Source organism: Meles meles, chromosome 2 (assembly GCF_922984935.1).
Source record: "Meles meles chromosome 2, mMelMel3.1 paternal haplotype, whole genome shotgun sequence".
Taxonomy (NCBI): Eukaryota; Metazoa; Chordata; class Mammalia; order Carnivora; family Mustelidae; genus Meles; species Meles meles.
Genome location: NC_060067.1, coordinates 152,687,738 through 152,705,712, shown reverse-complemented (window position 1 = coordinate 152,705,712; position 17,975 = coordinate 152,687,738). Strand labels below are relative to the sequence as shown.

The 17,975-nt window shown below is 49.5% G+C and overlaps 1 protein-coding gene across 3 annotated transcripts in view; it reads left to right on the top strand.

The window, feature by feature from the left end:
• Positions 1 to 17,975, top strand: part of SCARA5 (scavenger receptor class A member 5) — a 119,167-nt gene that overhangs the window by 88,144 nt on the left and 13,048 nt on the right. The window lies entirely within an intron of this gene.

Below are 17,975 nucleotides of genomic sequence, written 5' to 3'. Positions count from 1 at the left end.
GAAGAGGAACCTTCCTCAGGTAACTCAGCCTGGGGAAGCTTTACCAAATACCTCCCCCCTTTAGCAGCAAAAACCTAAAGTTCCAGCAGGTGGGGATATTACTACATCAAGGGATTGATGAGGGACCCAAGTTACACACCCCACAGGTCAGAATCCTAAACTGGGGGCTTTCCTTTGACGAGGGCATTACGGAGGATTTCTCGGGACCGTGTTTTGAGTCAGTATTAAAATATTTTTCAGAATAGGATCTTGCGATTGTTTACCTATGCTTTGATGTGGAGTCATATGATTCTAGAGCCAAATGGGGTTTCAGACCGACTCCTCTCCTGTTCCTGAGCGCCCCCCCCCAATCCCCCCCCCGCCCCATTCCTTGAATAGGGACCGTGCTGGAGAGAATCCCCACATTCCATGGCCAGGTCATGGTTCAGACTGAGTCTAGAATCCAGATCTGATTTCTGCTTTATAAGAGGTCAAGTTTTCTTTTCTTTTCTTTTCTTTTTAGGCAAGGCTGATACCAGTCATTCGGTTAGATGTTTGGCTTTTGGGAATTTGGCCAGGAAAAAAAGTTACATATACATATCTCAAGACAGAAAGACATTTGTTTTACCCTCATATATGGTCCATTTGCAGGAAAAATAAATAATATTTTTGCAGCTCAGGGGCGGGTTAAGGATCCAGTTTTGTTTAAGTCTCACAGCATGAATTTAAAGCAGGATATAAGTTCCAATTGTTTGAAAACTTTTCCTCAATTTGGTTTCCTGTGGAAAAAAAATATGCAGAATGACCCAGGGGTAAATTCTAAGTCAGTGCTTGCTGATAGTTCTCAGTGGCATCTCAGAAAACTTGAAAAATGTTTAACACGTTGTGTGTGTTTTCAGTATTTAGGGAAGTAAGTTTGCAGGGGGGAAGAGCAGTGAGCCCCCTGTTGTGTAGTGTAAGCTCAAAAGAAATTAACTGGGAGGTGATTTCTAGGCAATTTTTTCCACAGCTGCTGAAATATTTCTGTCTCTGTGTTAGAATAAGGAATGCAAAGAGTCCTTCAGAGTACATGAATTCCCTTCTTCCCATCCCTGCACTTACACTTAGCTGCCCCAGGGTGCCCGGGGAATCCGTTTGGCACCTGCAATTAGCATTCTTGCTGGCCCTGAGAAACAGAGCTTCTAGACCTTTTATATGCAAATACATTTCTTTATTAATGTAACTGTGTGCATGTCTGTAATTCCTTATACAACGTTCATACCACAGCAACAACACACTCTAAAAGTAAACCACATTTCTAAGAAAAATTAACCACTCGCTTACTATTACTATCAGCCATGTAACTCATATGGAGAGGAGTCAAGTTTCTGTGCACAATATTTCACTAACTTCTCACAGTACTATTCAGGAGGCATGGCTCTGTCACTTTCGAGGGAGGGGGAGGCTAATGGTAGAGAAGAAGGAAGCTGCCCAAGGTCACCAGAGTTCATAAAAGGCAGAGCCAGCTTCTAAATCAGGCCTGTCAGGCCTCGAGCCCACTCTCCATCCTTTGCAGCCTCCTGGGACTACCTTTTTTCTCTCTGGCCTTTGACAGCATGCGGTCCTCGTGGCCCACTGTCTCTTCTCAGTGGGTTTGATATGAAAGTGCTAATTCTCACTTCGAAGGTCTTCTTTCCTGTCTCAGAGTTTGCTTACTTTTCACCACACCTTGGCCACCTGTGGCTCCACAATAGGCCAGAGCCCAGTTTTCATACCAGGGGTTCTGCATCTACCAGCAAAGCCCTGCCCTGGCCTGCTTCCCCTGTTCCCTCGGTCTGGGTCACCCGAGCCCATGGGCCTGACTGGCGTAACATCCACGGCTGCACCGGCACACAGCAGGCCCTCACACACTCATTCAGGTCGCATAACCCTTCCTTCCTTCTCTTTATCCTCACATAGCGTGGGTGGGACAGATGTGTGGAGATGGGGACAAGTTTGTGTGTGTGGAGATAGTCAAGTGTCTCCTCCCCTGAGTCTATGTCTAGTGACTGAAAATGCATAGGGACACAGGGTCCACTTGGAAAAGTTGTCCCGTGGCAAACGCTGCTTTCAGTCCGGGCTGAGGCAGAGTGGGAGGCGCCAGAGAGCCAGAAATGAGCAACCAGGATGTAGATAGACTAGAGAACAGGGTAGAAACTGAGCAGGAATGACAGAGACAGCAAAGGCCAGAAGCCCGTGGGTCAGAAACTGGGGCTGGTGTGGAGCGGGCCATGGAAGGGACCAGAGGTGAGACAGATTGATCTCCCTCACTTCCATCATAAAGAAAAGACAAAACGTGACAGGAAGGAAACATTTAGGGAGGAGAGCATTGCTTTATTCTCTTCTTTGGCAAACTGGTACTGAGGAACTGGCTGATGGCTGGGGAACCAAAGAGGAGTCAGGTCTGGCCTCATCTTGAGGAGCTCACTGTCTAGCACGTGAGAAAGACTCACAAACACACGATCACAGTGGCCTGTGGTGAGGACTATCGTAGATGTTATATATTGAGGTGAATTCTGCCTGCTCTTGTGGGAATCCTCTGATGAGGTGTCTTTGACAAAATGGCGTCCAACAGGTGGGTGTGGAAGGCACAGGTATTCCAGGTGAAGAGAACCATGCATGAAACAGGAGAGCATTGCCCAATAAACCCAAATAGTTTGGTGTGATGAGATTTATGGCCAGAGAGGTATATGGGGGTGAGTGGTCAGGAGTTTAGGGTTGACATCTGGGCACTGGGAAGCCAGAATGGGTGTAAGCAGGGAGTGACACGGCTGCAACAGGAGGTGACTGGCCAGGGGGAGAAGCAGACTGGAACTGGGACCAAGGGGTCACAAGTCAAGGTCATGAAAACGAAGCCTCAGCCATCTGCAGTGACCCTCAACTCTGAGACCAAGGCCAGGATCACAGTAGGCAGACTCTCCCTCCCCCAGAAAAGTCCACATTCCAAGTCCACGTTTCTCTGCTGCTCTTGCTCCTTCTCTTGGCTGAGCTGCTCCCCCTTTAGAAAGTCCTCTGGAGGAGAAGATGAGACGTGAGCTCCAGAGGAGCAGCACAGGTTGCAGAATCACAAGCCTGAGACCCAAGTCCCCTCTGGCCCCACTGGCAAGGCAGCGCAGAGGCCAGGCCCTCAGCCTCCCCTACAGCAATGTCCTCATTTTTTTTTTTAACCTCCTATTCTCTGCAGAGGATGGGATCTGGCCTACCAGACGTTCTGTTTTGCCAAGAGTTTATCTTAAGCCTTCCAAAAACAAATCTACCGACTTTTCCTGAAAGCTTCCTAGTGACCCCTTTCAGGAGAGCTTTAAATCACTATGTGCAGAAAACAGTTCAGTTCAGATTAATCTGTGCTGCCCTTGGTGTGACTGGCTTAAGATAAATTCAAGAGGGCCTGGAAAAAACAAAAGATCTGGCTCCTTTAAGAAACCAGGTGGTAGAGTGGGGCGGGGGAGGTTAGGGGGCAGTGAGTGCTGGAGTGCTTGGCATGGAAACTATTGGTGTCTTCTAAAAGGGGAGCGAGGAAGAGCTGCAGTGTGGGTCTGGTGAGGAAAACCTGCTTGGGTGAGGAGAGGCAGAGCCCCTGTGCGGGAATGGGTGCTCTCTGGGAGGCAGAGGAGTGCTAAGAGGTCATTAGCAGGCTCACAATAAGCTCTATTCTCACAATAAAGTACATTAGAGAAAATAAAATTATAAGGAATCGAATAAACATATATACACGGAATGGTATTGTATTTAGTGGAAAATACCTGCGTATAAGTGAACCCACGTGGTTCAAACCTGTGTTGTTCAAGGGACAACTGTACCCCAATTCCGCAGACAAGCTAAGTGAAAGCAGGACCCAACCGAGGGCCCTTGCCAAGGGCAAGCTGGAACAGAAGCAAGCCCTGGTTTGCAACTAATGTTAGGAATTTGGGATGAGGTGTGTCGGTGAAATTTGGGAAGGTTTGCTCCTTCTAACTGAGCACATGTGGGGCTCTTTCATACTGCCAGCAGAGGTCGATTGTTCCCGAAGCACCTACTCGTTTCAGGGTGAGCGAGCAAGGGAGCATCACATGCCGTGCCTTTGTTGCTCTTATTACCCACATTTAGCTGACACTGCTGTCTTCATCCTTCCAAGAGGAGGCTAGAAGCAGCCCCCGCAAGGACTGGCATTCCCAGTTCCCTGGCAAACACATGGTGGTTTCTGGGATTTGCCCCAAAGAAAACTTTTTTTTTTTAATATTTTATTTATTTGAGAGAGAAAAAGAGAGAGAGAGCATGTGGGGGTGGACAGAGGGAGAGGAAGAAGCAGAGTCCTCATTGAGCAGGAAACCGGACATGGGGCTCGATCCCAGGACCCTGGGATCATGACCTGAGCTGAAGGCAGACGCTTCACTGGCTGAGCCACCCAGACGCCTGTGAAGAAAACTCTTTTTGTAGTATAAACCTCAGGCTGAAGGTGAACAGCGAATTTTCTGTAACACCACCACCTTGGAACCACGGAAGAACTGAAGTTCTGGTCTTTGATGTGGGTTTTGTATGAAGAAGTTTTCAGTTGAGGCATACATTAAAACCAGGCGTGGTTAAACTGTTTATGGAGAAAGCAGCTCAAACAAACTTAGGAATTGTTCTTAATCCCACCACCCTGCTCTCCCTGCTCTGATGTTGGATGTAGAGCCTGCCCAAGGCCCTGCGGATTGAACCTGGGAGGTCTGCGTGTGGGCTTTGTGACGTCACTGAGTCAGCCATAGCCACCTCTGTATTAAATAAGTGGCTCCGCTTCCCATCCTGCCCTTGGACAATGGCGAACCCCGCTGGGGTGTCCTTGGAACCAGTTATCGAGAGGGACCGACTTCTCTGAGTCCTAGCCTTCTGTCTGTCTCCGAAAGGGCTCTGTTGTAGAGTTCTGATGTGAGAAAGAGAAGATGAAAGCGGGAGGCCAAGCCCGTGGACATCCTGGGAGGTCTTGTGGATGGTGCGGTGGGGAGGTGGGGGTCACGGCTGGCTTCCTCACTGACTCAAATGCTGGGCCAGTCCCTTGCCGCAGTGCCTCGGTCCTCGCACTTCCCCTCCAACCTCCCCCACCCCCAGCATGATCCTTGGGTCTTAGATTGAGTTCAATATTTCTTGAGAATCAACCGCCCCAGTCACGGAGCTCACACATATTTCTGAGTAACGTTCTAAAGCATGTATCGTTATCTCATTTAATAGATGGGGAAACTCTGCTGAGAAGTCAAATTACTCGCCCAAGGTCATAAATCTAGAACACGGTGTACGTGGTGCTGGAGGCAGGTTCTGCCTTCAAAAAGTTATAATAGCAGGGCTGGGAAGCATCCCAGCCAAGGACTCTCAGACCCTGAACTTGAAGGAGAATGGAACTGAGAGAGGAGACAGGGCAGGGTGGGGACAGTGTGGTGAGGGCAGAGGGGAAAGTACCTTTTTAACAAAGGCCACCCGTCCTGGACAGGGGACCTGGAGGTAAAGGCGGCAGGTCCACAAAGACTTTAGAGGAATCCCATATAAACTTTGGAGCCTCCTACAGCTATAGGCGTGATAAAATGAGAGCTCGGTGGCTTTGACTTTCTCCTGGCTCAACTGCCTTCCTTTCTCCTCCTAAAGGCCTGTTGCCACTCATTGACCCTTCAGTGCCCTTTGAGATGCCCAACAGCAAAAGCAGGGCAAAGAACTCCACCTCTCCACTGGGCTGCCCTGTAAATTCCCACAAATCCCCCTCTGGGCATTCCCAGTGTGATGGGGTGAGCTCCTGGTTCAGAGCTGGGCAGGAAAAGCATTTATTATTTGATCAGACACATCAGCGCGAACCTCTACGAGGAGCTGGGCAGCCATGAGCAAGGCATTGGAGAAAGAAAATCAGACCAGACTAGCTCCCAGTTTCCAAAAGAATAGGCAACAGAGTTGGGAAGACCAACATTAAAAACAGTTAAAAAAAAAAAAAAATCCAGCCTATTAAGCTCAGTGCTAACTTGGGAGTATCTGTGCCGCTCTTTCTACCAAGCAAAGGCCCGAGCACCCCATGTGAGCCCCAAGTACAGTGGCCCCTGGGGCTGGAGACAGACCCTAGTGTGGCCACTTTATCGTGTAATACTTCCTTCCCTGACTCTCAGCTTCTCCCCCTGGAAAATGGGTATTATAAGTACCACCCTCTTGAGGGGAGGGCTGCAAAGATCAACATGAAACCAGGGACACAAAAGTGCTTTGAAGAGGCACAAAGCACCATATTAAGTTAAGAGCAGATTACCACTGGGAAGTAACATTTTATAAAACACACCCACAGGCCAGACCGCATTTTAAAAGTGATGCCCTCCAGCAGAGCCTGACCAGAAATTCCTTAGTTTGCTTGTGGGATGGCTTCTGTCCTTCCCATAAGGACCACATTTCCCACAGATGTCAGAGAAGAGAGCAGTGTCCTGTCTAGAGAAGGCTGGAGCCCAGCATCCCCCACCTTGGGGGGGGGCGTGCAGAGCCCCTGTGCTGAGGGCTGGCGGGGGCCATGGGGAGTTCTTTCTTCACAAGAGAATGAAAAGTTCAACTTCCTTAATGGGCAGATGGTCCAAATTATCCCCGGGGCTCTACTCTGCAGCTGCAGAAAATCAGAGCCTATTTTCCCAGCCCCATGTGTTTATTTCTATTCTACACAACCTCCTTTCTTTTAACTTGTTTTGCTTTGGCCTGAAAGGCAGGATAAACAAATGGAAGAGAGCTGTGATGTTTCGGACTCAGGCTAGGTTTCCCTCCTCTCCTAGTCTTTAGAAGCAAAGTGCCCTGGGCTCCAGGGGGCCCTTCTGATGCACAGCCAAGCAGAGTCTCCCAGAGCCCAGCCCAGTTCTGTTCCTGGAGCCCAGCAGAAAGCTGTGAATCCCATTCATACATCCGATCACTCACTCACTCAGTACAATGGGTTAAGCCCTGTGCCCACAAGTGAGGACCGACCACATTTCCCACAGATGGGGACCACAAGGGTGCTGAACAGCTTTCCCTTTCACGGAGCTTACCCTGATGAGTACACACAAACCTGAAAGAAGGAATGATGGTATAATATTGCTAATATGTGGGGAGTGTTTGTTGGGGCAACAGATCAGGGAAGCCCTCCTGGAGGAGGTGATTCCTACGTGTCTTACAAGGTCCCACAACTGGTAAGTTGTATAGCCGGGGCTTGATGCCCGATTGGTTCTTCATGCAGTGTTTCTCCACCCCGAGGTGCGCAGATATTACCCAAGAATTGCTCAAAGCCCCTGCAGGGCTAGATTTTAAAGCATCCCCTTCATGATTCCTACCTGCAGCCCAGGCCTCAGAACCACCTTAACACCAAGGCTCCTTCCCTTACTCTTAAAGACATTAATTCCTGCAGACCCCGTGGGGCTGCTGGGTGGTAGGTGAAAAGCACTTTTTGTAAGAAGACAGCCGTTTTTAAATTTTGTCTGAAGTATTAGCCTGGTAGTTGGCGTTGTGGTTTGAAAATGAAAGGCCTTTGATCTTCTCCTTGGCTCTCCCTGGTATCCGCTGTGTGACCCTGGGCAAATTGCTTGGCTTCTCTGGGCACATTTCCTCCTCTATGACGTGAAATTCACGATAAACTCATGGATCTGTCTTGAAGAATCAATGAGAGAATGCACATATGAATCACTGTGCACGGCGTCTGGTATGTCATAGGACCTGTGTATGTGTTAGTTCCCTTCAGAGGCCTTCCTTGATTTAAAATCTCCGGGGGCGCTGTCTAGAACATGGCTTGGCCGTATTTGGATTTGGGGCAGTTCTGAGCCAGAGGCAGACAAGCTCCATGGGCAGTAGACATTTCTAAGCCTAGCCCAGTCCTGGAAACCGGTTATGAGATGGCAGCCACTGGCCATTAAGCTGTCCTCTCAGACCTGCTGAGGGACCCAGTGATGAAACCACTCCCGTGGTTGTGCTCTCACGAGATGCCGGAGAAAGAGGAAGATATTCTGCCTTTTGCTTCCCAATAACTATGAAACCCGAAGCATATAGAGGAAAACAAGGTAGGGAGTCATCTGGATGAAAACCCCTGGGGCCATCCAGAGATGCCAGCATGCTGTAAATGAAACCAGATCCTGGCTGTAAACTCCTAGAACGGGCTCCCACGGGAGGCAGGATGAGCCCCTGTCAAGACCGGTACAGAGTGGAGAGGATTCCTCTGTTTAAAGTGGGATCAGGGGTTCAAGACTGACATCCAGGGCTCTTTCCAGTTCTGGGGTTCAAGGATTCAGAGCCAAGCGAATCTGGACTAGACCCAGCCTGCGTTGGGAAATTGCTTTCCCTATGTATATATTTATAAGGCAAAGAGAGCAAAGAAACATTTGTTTCGAGAAGCAAAACCCCACCTATTAGATTTGTAAGGTCTGTGCTTGGAGCCCCAGAGCAGCCTCAGCCAGAGCGCTGCATTCCTGGACCATTCTGAAGCTGCTTTGCTTCAGGAGTCACATTCAGCTCGCATTAGTGAGCAGAAAGTTGCTGACAGCAGGAGTCAGACTGCTGCTGACGCCCCTATCCCCCTCCCTTAATATACTAAGAAGCCAGGAACTGAGCTCTGGGGAGAGCAGAGGAAGTCAGGAGATGAATCCAACTGGAGGGGTGAGCCCCCCGCCCCCACTCCCCACACAGCAGGCTGACTTCGCAAAGAAGCTTTCAAGGCTATGATCCCAGCTCAGGCCACTGTCTATCAGGCATCCTCAGCAACCCATGAAGACCTCTCAGGGTTGACCCACAAGTTGCTAGGCAAAGTACGGGACAGCCAGTGGGGGGGGGGGGGTGCTCCCAGTGACGGGTGCCCTTGATGTACCAAGGTCTTTACGTGTGATGTGGCTTCCAACCACCCCCATTATACCCATTTTAAGAAGAAGGTAGGTGTAGAGAGGTTGAATCTGGCCAATAGTGGAGCCAGAATTCGAACCCTGTTCCTGAGTCCAGAATCAGGCTCTTTCTACTTTCCCCTGTTGCCTCCCCTCAGGGATTATCACCACTGTGTTCTCCTCCATCCTAATTCCCATGTCCACCCAGCACCCAAGAAGCAAGTAGCTAACCAGGCCTTAGACTGATGGTTGGCGTTCCCAGGTTCTCTCTTTGGGCAACTTTGGTAGCAAGGACCAGACTCACTGGGTCTCAAGTAATGGGGCTTATAGTAAAGCCACTGGGGGAGACTTTGGAAGATCAGGAATCATAATACAAACAGGCCTTGCGGAGTCTAGGAGGCAAAGGTCATCCAGAATCCAAGGCAGTTCTGGGGGCCACAGCAATTGGGGTTTGTGGCTTCAGTCTATGTCTCATCTCCAACGTGGCTTATTAATTTCAGTGCCCCAGCCTCTTCTTGAGGCTGCTTCTGCTCATTTATCTCCATATCCCCCCAACTCACGTTCCTAAGGGAATCTGGGTGGTCCTGCTAATCATCCTCATAGTGGTCCGCGGTCTTGAGCCAGACCAGTCATTCATGGCATTACGCACATGTAACGAAGTGCTCGCAAGCGGGGAGCGTGACGTACACCTTGACCTTGTCTAATGCCGGTCTTATCGCATCTGATGTCAGAGATAAACAAAGCTGGATGCTAGTTAAAGTGGTCAGGACAGATCTTAAATTAGTAACATACTCTTGCAATAGGGAGAAGAGGCCAGTGTGAACTGAATTCAACTTCCACGTGTACAGAGGAGACTGGGTGATTTAAAGAGAGAATGAGTGAAGAGGGAGTAAGTGAGTAGAGATTCAGAAGAGTCAGAAGAGTGAAAAATGACAAAAAGCAGGAAGGAGGTGGGTCCCTAGAAAATCCTTCTAGGTTTGCTAACTGGTTCTTATTCAAGTTAGGTTCCTTCCCTCCCACAGAGCCTGGGAGACAGGGCCCTATCTTCAGGTGTTGCCTGGAACAAACAATAAATTCTTTTGGAAGCCTTGGGTTTTCTAAGGCTGGCACGTTAAAGGAGGCACGTTAAAGAGGGGGCATTCCAGGGATATGGTCTTGAGCTGTTAGTAATTATGTTCTGTTTCGTTCAAGACCTAATGGGTCAAAGTTGAGGCCTCCTTGAGAGGACTCAGGAGCCTGCCTAGGGTTTGGTCAAGCAGAGAATCTTTGTCACTGATGTGCCTTCAACAACCCTGGGCAGCGAGTACGACAGGTGAAGACATGAAGAAAAAGTATCTTAATGCCTCTAGACTTAAGAACACTAGCACTTGACCAGCCCTCACCAGTCCCCTCCTCCTCTTCACCATGCCACACCACCTGTCTTGGATCTCTTGTGGTGCTTGGTAGGGATGGCCTGGAATTGCCTTGTAGCATTTTTGTGTCCCGAGGAGAAGCATGGGTATATGCCTCTGTGTCCCCAGGACTGGATCAATACTTAGAGATCAAGCAGTAGTAGGGAGTTTACAATGAATTACAGAAAGACAGCCCAAGTAGATGCAACCCAGGACCAGGGCCCCCAGTCGGTGTGTGTATGGACAGCACATGGCCTCTATCCTGGGGTAACACCATTCCTGCCCAAGCTAATGGGATCAGTGGATGGGCACAGGCCCATTCTGCACAGTCAGGCACTAAAGGTACTAGAAGCAGAGATACAGGAAAGACCCAGAGAGACACAAGAAACATGAGGCATTCAGCTGGGGATTCCGATCATACCCACTAGCAAAGTCATGCATCCATCGACCCATCTGCCCTCCATCCCACCCGACACTGAATCAGCATCTTCAGCCAACCTGGCACCATAGTAAGTATCACGGGATCATGGACAAACAAAGCCCCATTTTTCTGCCCGAGGGAACATGGGCTATGTTTCCCTAATTCTCAGAGACCCCAGGCTTTGCTTGAGCTCTCTCAAGCAGTGCCCCAGTCTGGGGAGTGCCAGCCTGCCACCGTCTTGGTTACTGGTGTAACCTCAGACCCGCTAACTGTGTTATGGCTTAGGCGGTACTGAAAATGCCCTGTGTTGGAAGGAGCAGTGGTCTAGAAAGAAAGAGATCTGATGTCCCGGTGACTGCTGGTTCCTTCTTCTCTCTGAATGTCAGTTCCCTCATCTCTAGGTGAGGGTTTGGACTCGGGAAGCCTCTGCCAGCTCTGACACTCTGTGCTCTTATCCCTTGTAGCCCATCAGTTCATTAGTCAGGCTTGAGGGCAAAGACGACACTTATCCATCCTTAGCCCCTAGTATAATTCTGGAAGGTGGTAGGATTCCAGAAATGCATCTGGATGGATAAGTAAATGGATCATTAAAAAGAGAAATACAGGGGCGCCTGGGTGGCTCAGTGGATTAAAGCTTCTGCCTTCGACTGGGGTCATGATCCCAGTGTTTTGGGATCGAGCCCCGCATCAGGCTCTCTGCTCTGCGGTGAGCCTGCTTCCCCCCTTCCCCCCGCCCCCGCCTGCCTCTCTGCCTACTTGTGATCTCTGTCTGTCAAATAAATAATTTTAAAAAGAGAGAGAGAGAGAGAGAGAGAAGTACATACATTGATGAAGACATGTATAAGGAACTAAAAACAATGCATCTTCAGCACCCCAAATCTGTGCACAGAAGGTAGAATTTACTTCAGTAAATATTAGCACTGTTCTCAAAAGCTAAGCCTGGTTTCTCTTTCCCCTGCCCTGGAAACAGAGACACGGTCATCTTCAAATACAAGCTCGGCAATTGCTGTGCTTCACAAGGGCATCCCCGCATTCTTGGTCCTCCAGTAAGACATAGGAGAAGCCAAACTGTTCCTACGAATTGAGGGTAGAAGCATTATAGTTCAAAGGTTAAAGGAATTATTTTTAATGTGCTTCTCCATCAAAAGGCATCTCGCATCAAAGTCGTAGGCAGAATCAGGGGACTCCTCCCCTGCTCCCTGAGAGAGCTCAGAAAGAGTGAGTGAACTCGTGAAAAATGAAGAAGGAACGGTATAGACAGGAATTGGCTCAAGGGTTAAGTTCCAGCTCTTCTACTTATACCCAGCTATGAGATGACCATGGGCAAGATCCATCACCTCTCTGAGCCTCTGTATCCTCAAGTATCACACAAACAGTTTGTACTGTGTGATCTCCAAGTCCCTGGCAGCTGGCATTCTAGGCTTCCCCATCGTTTGAGACAATGTGACTAAAAGCAGCTCTCTGCAGTTGTCTGTAGTCCCCACTAAGCTTGAGGAAGTCATTGCTAGAGATAGCCCCAGAGTATGTAAAGGTTCCCAGTCCGGACACCATGGCTTGTTCTTTTCCACGCTCTGACCCCATCTGTGCCTCAGCACCCCTGCCCCTTGATGGAGGGGCCAGGCCAAGACTGGAGCGGGTCTGGGGTCCTCCCACAGGAGGATGGACCAGGGCCTCGTGGCAGGTCCCAGCAGTGGCCGGGGTGATGGGCAGGGTCAGTAGAGCAGGTCAGGGAATGAGGAGGTGGGTTCTATGGTCTGGAGCTGCAGCTAGGCAGAAAGCTCCAAGCAGAGATTAGCACCACCGACACTCTAGAATATTTGTTGGAGAAATGCTTGATCCTTTTGATCTGGGAGAGGGCAGGGAGGCTGCCTAGCTGGAGAGTGCTGGTCTTCTGCCCTGGGTTCCTGTTCATCAGCTTCCTCCCCTAGGCTTACACAACCAGACAAAGAAGTCACCACTTCCGATATGAGCTTTTTTGAAAGCACTCTTCTCTGTCTGCTTCTCTCTATAAAAGAGGAGCACCTCTGATCCCCAATCTGGCAGCAGAGCCAAAAGACACAGAGGCCTGATCTTGTAAACATCTGGATGTCCCTACTCTGGGGTTGTACTAGGAGACACTCTGCCCAAGATTTACCGGGCCAGGGACCAGGCCAAGCTCTCAAGTCAGAAAACTCTCCAGGTTGTCCTGCAGGTTTTGGATGAGGAAGAGTTCCTTGGTATTTCCCTTGACCTCGGATTTTCCAGAGTGTGCTCCTTTTGCAAAGAGCTTGTGGTCATGACTGCCCTTTCCGCTTGCAAGCCGTGGGTACATATCCAGGTAGGGTCCAGTCTGCAGGGTAGAGACCCCAGAACAAGAGAACTCAGAGGGTTCCCTCTGTGAATGAAAATCAGATATCCACATAGGGATCAGTGGGGGGCCGGGTTTTCAGTGGGGTTGTTGATTTTCATTTTGCTCAGGAAGGATTTTCCAGGGCCCCCCAAGGTGGGATGTAAAGAAAGAGGTAAATGGTGTAGGGAATGGTGCCTGAGTGGCTCAGTCTGCTGAGCGTCTGCCTTCCGCTCAGGTCTTGATGCTGGGGTCCTAGGATGAGCCCAATGTCAGGCTCCCTGTTCAGCGGGGAGTCTGCTTCCTCCCTCTCCCTCTGACCCTCCCCCTGCTCATGCTCTCTCTCTCTCAAATAAAAAAATAAAACCTTTAAAAAGAAAGAAAGAGGTCAAGGGGCCTGTCAGACAATGCAAAGGCAGTTATTAAGGGAGTCACATGCAATCAGCAAAGCCTACGGTCGCCAGGAGGACTCTTGCACTTTGACCTCCACCAGAGCCAGCCCTCTTTCTGTTGGCCTAGGCGTGCCTGAGTTTTGTACCATCCAAAATGTCTGCCTGCCATTCTCCTTTCCTGTCCTGTGCAGAGAGGTATCTCCTTGACCTCAAGTGGCCCCACACACTCCTCGTGGACCACTCTGGGCAGGTGTCTGAGGAAGACACTCGCTCCCCAGACTTACAAGAAGTGTCCTGGGCGGGGGGTCACAAACCAGGCTGAAACCGCCTCTTAGGCACCACATCTGTGTCAGAGTGTTTCCGAGGGGTGGCTGTTTGCTTGGTGGGAAAGCTTTGCCCTGGGGCAGAAACTGCTGGGAAAAGGCAGAGTTCAAACTCTCTGCCCACAGAAACCCCAACCTTACACCGAGTCATCACATCCTTCCCAGGCCAGAAAGGGGGGCCCTGTTGCAGTCATTTGGTGATTCCCCAAAACCTTGCAGGAGGTAGCCGCTCAGGGCTGTGGCCATGCCTGCCTGTGGCCTCCCCTGCCACTCCTTGGGAGGCCAGAGATATTGTCCATGGAACAGCCCCTGGGACGGTCCAAGGGCCTGCATTGGGGCAGTTTGCTGCATAATCAGATCAAATCTCAGCCTGTGGTTTTCCCAAGGCAATTACCCACAGAGCTGAGCTTTTATTACATGAAAGAAAAGGAGGCAAAAACCAGACTGAGTGGCAAGTTCTACAAGACGGAACTAGGACAGAATTTTCGTTTCCTTGAGTCCGGGGGAGGTCATGTGGATTTCAGAATCATTTTAATTCTTTTGGGGCATGCCGCATCCCATGAGCGGGTGACTGTGTTCAACCTCCACTGTGAGAAGAAACCCTGAATCTGGAGAATCTGGGAACAAGTTACAGGGGACAGGTTCCAGGGTCCTCAAGGAGCCAACCTAGGGTCTGAGGGGTGGGGTAGTCCTCAGGGCCACAACTTTGCTTGGCTTATGTGGATTGTGGGGCATAAACCAGAGAGACAGCCTTGAAATTGATGCTGAGAGTCTCGTAATTATGGTTACCACATGGGTCTAATTTTTTGAAGTTGTCCTGTTTCCAAGTATTCTTTTGCCTCTTCCATATACATCGAAGACTCCTGGGAATTCCAATATTTCAGCATCCAGATGACATTTTCCAGATTTCTTCCAGTACCCACCATATCATATGACAGACCACATCCTTATTTTCTCATTGGGAATGTATAGTCATTGTACCAATAACCTCGACCTGGGGTCCAGAACCCAGGACCATCCCACCAGAAGAAGCCGTCAGTGAATGAGTGAGTAGAAGGGGCTGTGATGTCATAAAGTGGTTGTTGGAGCTGTGGGATGCCCTGACGGCTGATTCTCCAGGCTCATACCAAAGCCCTAGGCTCTGAGGAGCTATGTCCAATAGACAGGACCCGCCCACCTGGGTCTATTATCTGAGTTCATTCATTCATGCATGCCTTCATTTTGCAGAGCTTGGACATCTTGATGTGTAAGCACTGTATCAGGCCCTGTGATCTCTCCCCAGAATGCTCACAGCGTCCTAAGAAGACAGATAGGCAATCATTAGATGAAGTGATAAATATATTCAAAGAAGAGGCCCCCGCCAGGTGTGGGGTATGCAAGGAGGATTTAGAGATGGGACATGCACACTGAAATTTAAAGCACAAGAAAAGCTGAGGCCAGAGCACAATGAGGGTTTTGGGGGCGTTTGTTTGTTTGTTTGTTTGTTTTGAGATGGGGAAGTTCATGTACTCCTCTGGCTCATTCAGATCTCTCCTGAAGACCTTCCTTCTTTCCTCCCATCCAAGATGGCGCCTCCCTTCAGTCTCCATTCCCTTCCTTGTTTCTCTCTCTCTAAGATAGCATCTTCCCTCATTCTTCATTCCCTTCCCTGTCTCCAAGAAGGCACATCCCCTCATTCTCCATTCCCTTCCTTGTATCCCTGTCACTCTTCATTCACTTTTTTTTTTTTCAAGATTTTAATTTATTTATTTGACAGACAGAGATCACAAGTAGGCAGAGAGGTAGGCAGAGGTAGGGAGGGAAGCAGGCTCCCTGCTGAGCAGAGAGCCTGATGCGGGGCTCGATCCCAGGACCCTGGGATCATGACCTGAGCTGAAGGCAGAAGCCTTAACCCACTGAGCCACCCAGGCGCCCCTCTTCATTCACTTTCTTATCTCCTCACCTAAAATGGCATAAACCCTCGCTCTCCATTTCCTTCCTTGTCTCCTCAACCAAGATAGCACCTCCTCTCATTCTCTCTCCCCTTTCTGTGCTTCTGTTCCTGTCCATGCACTCATTACTACCTGGCCATAGTTACTTTCTCCACCCTACCCCCAGTTTTACTGCTAGTCTTTCCGCTAAAATACCAGCCCTTCCAGTGATGGTTATTAAGGAGGGCAAGTAGAGCATGGAGCACTGGGTGTTATACGTAAACAATGAATCATGGAACACTATGTCAAAAACTAACGATGTACTAAATGGTGACTAACATAACATAATAAAAAATAATAAAATAAAATAAAACACCAGTCCTTAAGGGTAGAGTATATCCATAGCTCCTAGAACAGGACCAAGTCTTGAACAGATGGTTAGTCATTTATTTTTCTAAACAAAGACATGAATGAAGTGAATTCAGGCTGGCCTGAGCAGGGAGGATATGGGGGAACTCTGAACGTCAGCCTTGGCTTCCTGGGTCGCAGGCGGCCTCTTCCTATTATTTTGACCTGACACCCTGAACTGTGCCTGGCCTGCTCTGAGACCCACAACATTCTCCTGTCACTTCTCTCTTCTACTTATGACCCCACACTGAGGCTTCTGTTGGAGGCTGGCCTGGTGTGGCCCACTGCCACCATAACAGACTGCTGACAGAGGCGAGGCAGGTCTGTGAGAAATCAGGGCTGACATCTCAGCTTTGGCCAACCCACCCAGGGCAAGCCCCCAGCCAGGGGCCAGGCCTCATTTGCTCGGGCTGCCTCCAGCTTAGCTTGTCATTACCGCTCCCTGGGGAGTTTCTCGGTCTCAGACTCAGTCTCTGCCTTCCAGCTTCTCTCCGTGTTTTCCTTCTCCAGGACTCCCATGTTCTCTTGCTCTTCCTCAGCCTTGACAGCCTGGTATGAGCTTGTGTTTTCAACAAATCCATATGAGGAGTATGGTCGAGGATGAAGGACGTGTAGAAAATGCCATTTAACATTTCAAGAAGCCTTCCAGAGTCATCCATCTGTGATCTTTCAGCACCTTGAGAACGCTGTGGTTTTCTGGTGACTTCTTTGGTTCCCCTGTACAGAATATTCTTGGGGTTTCCCCAGTCCAGACAGCACATAACGAACTTGTGGCCAATTCTAACTCCTTTCCTTTCTCATGTGGTACAGACGTGGGGTTTATCAATCCTGCCATCTCCTCCAGGGGCCTGTGAAGTCACAGTCATCGGAAGGGGAGATCCCCCAGCCCACCTGGCCAAAAAAAGAAGGAAAAAATGGTCTGAGAGTGCAGTACTTACTGGGCAGGGAACTTGATGGGATTTGCTGTTTTCTCTGGCAGTTCACATAAGGGTCTTTTCGCCATCATGGCACTCACGTGTCACTGTGTCAGGGTACAATGATTTCACCTCCACCCTACATGTCCTGCACATCCCAAGTGGTTTCTGGCTGCAAAAGGAAAAACGAAAAAGAGACAACTTTGACCTCTTCCACCTCTTCCCTGGCCTTAGAATCACTGAACAATGGAGCTGGAAAAAACCTTACAGATCATCTACTGCTGTCACTCCCAGATGCCTGTGCACATACGTGTAGTACCTTGAAATCATGGGGGACAGCTCTAAAAATGACAGATCCCCGACTCCCACCACCGAGCCTCTGATCCAGTAGGTCCAGGTAGGCCCAGGAATCTGCATTTCACGGCCATTCTTAATGATTTTGATGTGTGACTAGATTTAAGACCCAACGACCACTCCGATATCTTGTCAAGTGAGGAAGTTCTGGTCCCCGAGGGATGAAGACCGCTACCCCACCACTGGATGGTGAAAAGGCCTTAGAAGACACATGAGGGGACCTGAGCTCCCACTAGCAGCATTATTATTACTTCGACCTGGCACCCTGCACTCTGCCTGGCCTGCCCTGAGACCCGACACTAACAGCATGAATGGCCCGACACTGTGACCTCCCAGCCAGAACCTCCCCGGTGTGGAGATGATCTTAAGGCTTGTTTCAGTGCTCCAGTGTTCTTTGAGCCCCCCAGGTAGCCCCCTGGAGAAATAACATAATGCTTCATCCTGCAAAGGAACGAGTCTTCATTCCTCCATGTAGCACATTTACTGTTCATTTCCTAGAGCCGGGCTCTGTGCTAAGTAGAGTTTATTGATCAAGATGATAGAGTTTTGGCCATGAGAGAAGGAGGAGAAGCCTAGGATTTGCTGAGGGTCTACAGTGTGCCAGGCACCATGTTCCAAGCCTTGTACACATGACTTCATTTAGTTTTTTCAGGATTTTATTCATGTATTTATTTTAAGGGGGGGGGGAGTGGGTGGGGGGATGGGGTAACTGGGTGATGGGCATTCAGGAGGGTGCGT